Source organism: Thamnophis elegans, chromosome 10 (genome assembly GCF_009769535.1).
Source record: "Thamnophis elegans isolate rThaEle1 chromosome 10, rThaEle1.pri, whole genome shotgun sequence".
Lineage (NCBI taxonomy): Eukaryota > Metazoa > Chordata > Lepidosauria > Squamata > Colubridae > Thamnophis > Thamnophis elegans.
The window spans coordinates 7,881,721-7,890,051 of record NC_045550.1 but is presented as its reverse complement, the minus strand read 5'-3'; the positions used below and the strand labels follow the sequence as shown (position 1 = coordinate 7,890,051).

At 38.0% G+C, this 8,331-nt stretch overlaps 1 non-coding gene across 1 annotated transcript; it reads right to left on the bottom strand.

The window, feature by feature from the left end:
* Window positions 1–6,012: 6,012 nt before the first annotated feature.
* Window positions 6,013–6,119, bottom strand: LOC116514482. The gene has a single exon (XR_004256120.1). It is a non-coding gene; the product is annotated as a U6 spliceosomal RNA (small nuclear RNA).
* Between the last annotated feature and the right edge of the window lie 2,212 nt (window positions 6,120–8,331).

The window sequence follows — 8,331 nt, the reverse complement described above, 5'->3', positions numbered from 1 at the left end:
GATGTCCGGACTTCAACTCCCAGAATTCCCCAGCCAGCATTCGCTGGCTGGGGAATTCTGGGAGTTGAAGTCCGGACATCTTCAAGTTGCCAAGGTTGAGAAACACTGCTTTATAGCAGTGTTTTTCAACCACTGTGCCGTGGCACACTAGTGTGCCGTGACATAGTGTAAGGTGTGCCGTGGGAAAAACACTTTATATATAGTCAATATAGGCACAGAGTTAATTTTTTTTAACATTTTCTAATGGTGGTGTGCCTCGTGATTTTTTTCATGAAAAAAGTGTGCCTTTGCACAAAAAAGGTTGAAAAACACTGCTTTATAGAATGAAGAGGTTACTGTCCATGGTACTGAAAACAAAAACTTGTATTTGCTTGTTTATTATGCAGTAGATGTTCCTTCATAACCTTGCTTGCAATCTTTTTTTAGTCAAGATCGGTGCACCAACAATAGAATGAATAAATATTACTGTAAGTAATATTTCGTTTACTTTGTGTCACTGGGCGTTGTACTGCATATAAAAAATGTTAGTTGAGCCATCTTCTTACAAATACTGATGCATACAGTTATAGTATGTGTACAAAAATTTACTATACTTTAGTGTTGTTAAACCAAATCCTTATAATACAACTTCAAGGTATTTTAAAGTAAAATGTAATAGTTCCTGGGGCATTACTAAAATCTGAGATAAAAATCAAATCTAAGAACCTTTTTAAAAAACCATTGACTCAATAGACCATAACTGCATTGAAATCAGTTATTATAAAAGAACTCTTAAAACTGTAGACAATTTAGCTACTGTAAACTACACATATTGCTTCTTATTTTCTCCTTATTGGTTTACATGTGGATAATCTATATTTGTCGAGGCCTGTTCTAAACAACTGGTTCAGTATGGATTATACCTTTTAAAGAGAGAGAAAGAAAACCACTTCAGGCACTAATGTAAAAAGGCAAAACGCAATATTTCCTTAGAAAGATTCTAAAAGGGCAATCTTATTTGGTTTCAGAGGAAAGTATTTGATATTTTGAAACTTAAGCACTTCAGAACTCTTCAAAAATCTATATGACCCTGCTTGCTTGTTGGTAAAGATAGTCTAATTTTCTAACATAGAATCGATGGCAACTTTGCAATCGTAATATCCACTTCCACATTTTAAAGTTTCTCCTTTTCATTTTCTAATAAAAATATTTAAACATTGTAAATTTGTATGTTAAAGAAAATGTAAAATAGGAGTATGCATGTTGGGCTTTCCAGTATGATATGATCAATTTTAATTCTATTACTGTCTGTCAATATTCTGAGTTACTGTATGTCTACATGGAAAATCAGGGCCTACAAGATCAATCATTTTTTCTGATTCTGCGTCTATAATTTCAGGAGTTTATCTGGTGTATAAGGTAAAGGTTCCCCTCGCACATATGTGCTAGTCGTTTCCTACTCTAGGGGGTGGTGCTCATCTCCATTTCAAAGCCGAAGAGCCAGCAGTGTCTGAAGATGCCTCTGTGGTCATGTGGCCACCATGACTAAACGCTGAAGGAGCATGGAACGCTGTTACCTTCCTACCAAAGGTGGTTCCTATTTTTCTACTTGCATTTTTACATGCTTTCAAGCTGCTAGGTTGACAGAAGCTGGGACAAGTAACAGGAGCTCACCGTGAATCACTATTTAACTTAAATTTCATTCATTATTTTTATAAAAATAAGAACCAAAAAAAAGAGAAGGAGCAGGAATGACATCTCTTAATGAAATTCCTTCCTGAGAGACATGTTGGACAAGTAATATTTTTTTTGGTCTGGAAAGGCATTGTAGAATAAATAAATATTTAATGATGTTTTTGTTTTAACATGCTTCAAGACTGATTTTAGCACTATAAATTTTATTTTAGCATTGTTTTTATTTTTACTAGTAATATCCTAACGTACTATTTTTCCCTAAAAGATGTATATATTGCTATTACCTGGCTGAAGGCAATGTTGAAACGTATACTCCTTTACACATTAGAGAATAAAGGCAAATCAACCACTCTATTTATTTATTTGCATTTTTTACATGCTATCAATCCAACAACATCCTCTGGGTAGTATACTTAATTAACTATCTAGCTCAGAGGTGGGTTCCTACCAGTTCGCACCTATTCGGTAGAACCAGTTCATCAAATCTACTGAACCGGTTAGAAGAGGTTCCAAAATTGTTTGAAACCCACCACTGGTCCTGGGATATGATTATTCTACACTATCATGCTCCTATTTATAAAACTCAGTGCCTCTGTGAAAGGTAAGGATGACTACTGCGTTTGTGGTGCAATCAGAACATTGCGTGTGTTGAAGTTGTTTCAACGCAAACCAAAGATGCCTTTTAAAAAACAAGTTGACATCGTATTCTTATGCATGCCAGTGCTGTGTGTGAGGTAATTTAAGGTGGTTCTGACAAGTGTCGTCGGCATCTTCATATCCGGTCACATGGGCGGCAAGCCACTCCCATCCAGTCACATGGGCGGCAAGCCACTCCCACAAAGGAGGCCACACCCACAGAGTAGGTTCGAACAATTTTTGAAACCCACCACTGATCTAGCTGCTAAAAAGAAGCAAGCAAACAAAGCCAACTATTATTCACTAGGGTTTATTTTTTACTATTTTCTATTCTTTTCCTAAAGTAAAAGAATAGAGAAAGTTAACTCTTTCCCTGCCATAACTCCTTCCACTTTAAAGGCCCAAGTATAAATGCATGTTGCTTTAAGGTTTGGTTCATTGTCTTGGGTTTGCTTCATTTATTTATTTAGCAAACATGGCTATGTAGACTAATGGATAGTGAGAATGAACAGTTTCTGCATAAACGGTTTTTTAATCACATAACTAAATCACAGAATTATTGGCTATTCTTTCAGGGTATCCTGTCGGGTTTCCTGCCTAGGCAGGGGGTTGGACTAGAAGACCTCCAAGGTCCCTTCCAACTCTGTTGTTCTATATACTGTGGGATGGAGCCATGACCAAAAAAAAAGCAGGATAGGATAGGATAGAATTGAATTGAATTCTTTATTGGCCAAGTGTGATTGGACAAACAAGGAATTTGTCTTTGGTGCAGATGCTCTCAGTGTACATAAGAAAAATAAAATAGAATCCATTCATCAAGAATCATAAGATACAACACTTAGTAATAGTCATAGATTACTAATAAGCAATCAAATTATATTAGGAAACAAATAAAACAATATAAATTGTAACGATACAAGCAACCTGGTTATAGTCATAAGTGGGAAGAGATAGGTGCTGGGAAGGAAGAGAAGAATAAAAGTAATACAGTCTTATTAGATAATTTGACAATGTTGTGGGAATTAGTTGTTTAGCAGAGTGATGGCATTCGGGGGGGGAAACTGTCCTTGTGTCTACTTCTGGCGTGCAGTGCTCCATAGCATCGTTTTGAGGGTAGAAGTTGAAACAATTTATATCCAGGATGTGAGACAGAGGTGGGTTCCTACCAGTTTGCACCTATTCGGTAGAACCGGTTCGTCAAATCTACCGAACCGGTTAGAAGAGGATCCACCAGTGGACCCGGAAAGCAGGCCACACCTACAGAAGAGGTTCCAACATTTTTTGAAACCCACCACTGGTCCTTCGATATGATTATTCTACACTACCATGCTCATATTTATGAAACTCAGTGCCTCTGTGAAAGGTAAGGATGACTGCTGCGTTTGTGGTGCAATCAGAACATTGCGTGTGTTGAAGTTGTTTTAACGCAAACCAAAGATGCCTTTTAAAAAACAAGTTTACATCCTATTCTTATGCATGCCAGTGCTGTGTGTGAGGTAATTTAAGGTGGTTCTGACAAGTGTCGTCGGCATCTTCATATCCGGTCACATGGGCGGCAAGCCACTCCCATCCGGTCACATGGGCAGCAAGCCACTCCCACAAAGGAGGCCACACCCACAGAGTAGGTTCGAACAATTTTTGAAACCCACCACTGATGTGAGAGGTCTGTAGATATTTCCACAGACCTTCTTTTTGACTCATGCAGTATACAGGTTACTGGATGGAAGGCAGGTTGGTAGCAAGTGTTTTTTCTGCAGTTCTAATTATCCTCTGAAGTCTGTGTCTGTCTTGTTTGGTTGCAGATCCAAACCAGGCAGTTATGGAGGTGCAGATGACAGACTCAATAATTCCTCTGTGGAACAGAATCAGCAGCTATTTGGGCAGTTTGAGCTTTCCTTAAAATGATACCTTATGATAGTTAAATGGTACCATTTCGCTAGCTAAATGATAATCTTTCAAACAGGAATCCCTGCAGAGTGCAGAAAAACAATCACTCTAAATCACAATAAGGAACTACCTCAAACATTAAATTTACACAATTGATCCAGACAAACACTAGCCAATTAATTTTGAATTGGAAGAGTAATAAAATAATTGTCTAAATCCAATGGTATGTGCAGTTGTAATAACACTAATTAAGCAACAAATATGTTTTATGAAGGCTGGAGTAATATTAATGGATATGAAGCTGAGATCTGGACCACGCAGGCTCAATCAGTTGATAATGAAGTTTCTTTAAATACAACAAGCACCGTAATTGGGCAATCCTTAAATTAGCTTTAATTATGATAAATCATAAAGCAATTTTCCTTTTCTTTCCCCTCTCACAGATCTGAACTACAGCTTCCCAAAGTTCCACAGTTCCCACGTTATAAATACTGGGAGTTGTAATAAATACATCTGGATAGCATCTCATTAAGCCCTATCTAATAGATTTTTTTTAATTGAAAATTTTAGAAAAAAAAACTTTTACAAATGTTTACCTCCCCCCATGCCCTCCCCACCCGAACCCCACACCACCCAACTTCCCCCCCCCAACTTCCCAGAACAAATACAGGGTATACATCTTTAACAAAGATGTTCTAAAATAAACTTAAAGATAGTTAGTATCATCTTTCATTTGAGCTTTAACTCCTCTTTTGTTAGGCTAACTCTAAACAGATTATATCATTCGTTGTTTCTTCAGTCATAAACTATCTGGAATTTCTTAGTCCCATATTTATTTTGAGTATAGTCAATCCATCTTCTCCACTCCAGTTTATCTCTCTCATTTGAGTGATCCTTGAGATATGCTGATATTTTAGCCATCTCTGCTAGGTTTGTTACTTTTAATGTCCATTCTTGAATAGTAGGCAAATCTTCCTTCTTCCAGTATTGCGCCACCAACAGTCTCACTGCCGTTATTAAGTTCAAAATCAAATTAGTCACCTCCAATCACCTCCAATAGACCGATCAGATCCCACAGATTAGGCCTCCTCCGAATTCCATCCGCCGGCCAATGCCGACTGGCGACTACCCAGAGGAGAGCCTTCTCTGTGGCTGCTCCAACCCTCTGGAACGAACTCCCCGTGGAGATTCGAACCCTCACCACCCTCCAGGCCTTCCGCAAAGCCCTTAAAACCTGGCTATTCCAGCAGGCCTGGGGCTAAAGAGCTTCTGCCCCCCCCCTTTTCGACTGGTATGGTTGTTGTGTGTTTTAAATTGTGTATTGTTTGTTTGTCTTTTTTATCCCCTGTTTGTACCTCCTTTCCCTTGACTGAGTTGTGAGCCGCCCTGCGTCCCCTTCGGGGAAAAGGGCAGCATATAAATGAAATAAATCCTAATCCTAATCCTAGTCTCTTTAACAGTACAATTAGTAGTTATACCTAACAAAAATAACTGAGGGGTAAACTTTATCCTTTTTTTAAGAACATTTTGCATAATCCACCATATTTTTATCCAAAATGCTTTAACCTTTTTACAAGTCCATCATATATGATAGTATGTAGCATCAGCACAATCACATCTCCAGCATTTAGGTTGTAAATTCGGATACATACAGGGCAGTATTTTAGGATCTAAATGCCATCTATAAAACATCTTGTAAAAGTTTTCTCTCAAATACTGGGCTTGTGTAAATTTTACATTTCTTACCCATATCTTTTCCCATGTATCCAACATTATTGGTTCTTCAAAATTTTGTGCCCACTTTATCATACAGTCAGAAATATGGAACGCTTCACGAATTTGCATGTCATCCTTCCGCAGGGACCATGCTAATCTTCTCTGTATTGTTCCAATTTTAGTATATGTGCTGCCGAAGCGAGCACTCTAATAGATTTTTTTTAATGAAGATGCAATTTATTTATTTTTTTAAATTAATTTTGTTACCTTTATATTTTTTTTTTCCATGTAGCGGTTGTGGCAAGAAACTGCTTTTCCTATTTAAAAAATGAACAATTTCATAGAAATGTATACAATAATATGCATTTCATAGTGCCATAATGGAATGGTCCTTGATTGCAACTGCTGTATTTTAGAATATAATGGATTTTAGTGGAACAAATGATATGCAGCAGCAGGCATCTGGATTTGAAGGAACAAAAATTATTCACTGAGAAGCTGAAAAGTATTACTGGCTTCCGAATTCGCATCAAAGAACTAAATTCTTCCAAGTGGAATTCAGATGCCCTGTTGTCAAGATACCACAATAGTTATCAAGATAAGAAAGAGGATGCTTTCTGCGATAATTTTGAAAAATTCAAACAAATTGCAATACAGGCAGTCTTCGACTTACAACAGTTCATTTAGCGACTGATCAAAGTTACAAAATACTGAAAAAAAAAGACTTATGACCACTTAGAAGAGGTTCCACCAGTGGACCCGGAAAGCAGGCCACACCTACAGAAGAGGTTCCAAAAATTTTTGAAACCCACCACTGGTCCTTGGATATGATTACTCTACACTATCATGCGCCTATTTATAAAACTCAGTGCCTTTGTGGAAGGTAAGGATGACTACTGCATTTGTGGTGCAATCAGAACATTGCGTGTGTTGAAGTTGTTTTAACGCAAACCAAAGATGCCTTTTAAAAAACAGGTGTACATCATATTCTTATGCATGCCAGTGCTGTGTGTGAGGTAATTTAAGGTGGTTCTGACAAGTGTCGTCGGCATCTTCATATCCGGTCACATGGGCGGCAAGCCACTCCCATCCGGTCACATGGGCGGCAAGCCACTCCCACAAAGGAGGCCACACCCACAGAGTAGGTTCAAACAATTTTTGAAACCCACCACTGGATGAAGACCTCTTCAATGGCCTTCTATCATGTTGACCACTTGCAGACAAGTTTCAGATAAAACCTTTGAACTGAGTTACATCATCTGCCAGTGTTTTGGGGGGCATTTTCTTTGTGTCTGAAGATCAGTTGGTAACCACTGGAAGACTGTACTTGTCCAACACAGATCTGATCATGATATAATATTTTTATTTCTGTGAGACTATTTACTTCTTTATATCAGATATTCCTGTTGACAGATGCTATGTTTATTTTCCTGCCAGGTTTTACTATGTTAAGCATTTGCCATCCCATGCCCTTTCCGAGCCGAGGTGGTGCAGTGGTTAGGGTGCAGGCCACATCAGCTGACTGTTATCTGCAGCTCAACGGTTCTAATCTCATCGGCTCAAGGTTGACTCAGCCTTCCATCCTTCCGAGGTGGGTGAAATGAGGACCCAGACTGTGGGGCCGATATGCTGACTCTGTAAACCGCTTAGAGAGGGCTGAAAGCCTTATGAAGCGGTATATAAGTCTAACTGCTATTGCTATTGCTATTCCTTGTCTTTCAGTTTTTCACTTATTTTGCATTATTGCAGGTATGCAATAATATGTCAACACAGGTAATAGACTCTGATTAAACAAGTGCTTTTTTAACAGGTTGGCATGAAATTTGGGACTATAGCAAAAATAATAATAATAATCCAAATGTTTAGTTTACTTTAACATTTCTTGTGTGATATCATCCTCCATGACCAAGGTAGATGTGGCGGCTGACATTCCTCACTTCATAATTTTCAATCGTTATCGGTTAGAAGTTGAAAGCAGTTGCTAAATATTACTTGTCTTTCTGCAGGTACATTTTCGATCCCGAAACTTGCTGCTGTCATTTAATTCTGTTGCTTAACTTTGAAGGTTTTCAGCATTGTTGGAGAAAAGGAAAATGTCATTAGCAAAGCATAGCTGGTTAATCTATTCACTGTTGACTTTTATTCCTATTATTATTTAAATTAGTAAAAGCTATTGGCTATAAATGGAAAAACATCATGCAGAACTATGGTATTGTCAGATGTGACTTCATTTAATAATCAGGAAAGAAACCACTCAACTCCATTTGTTTGAAATCAAGTGTACTTTTACTAATTATAAACGAACAGTAGCAAAGCTAAGCTGAATCTGGTTAATTAGGCGCGAAAGCTAAGAATATCATGTATAATTCAATCCCCTCCCCTTGGCACCCCAGTCCATAGTCCAATTATAATGCACCC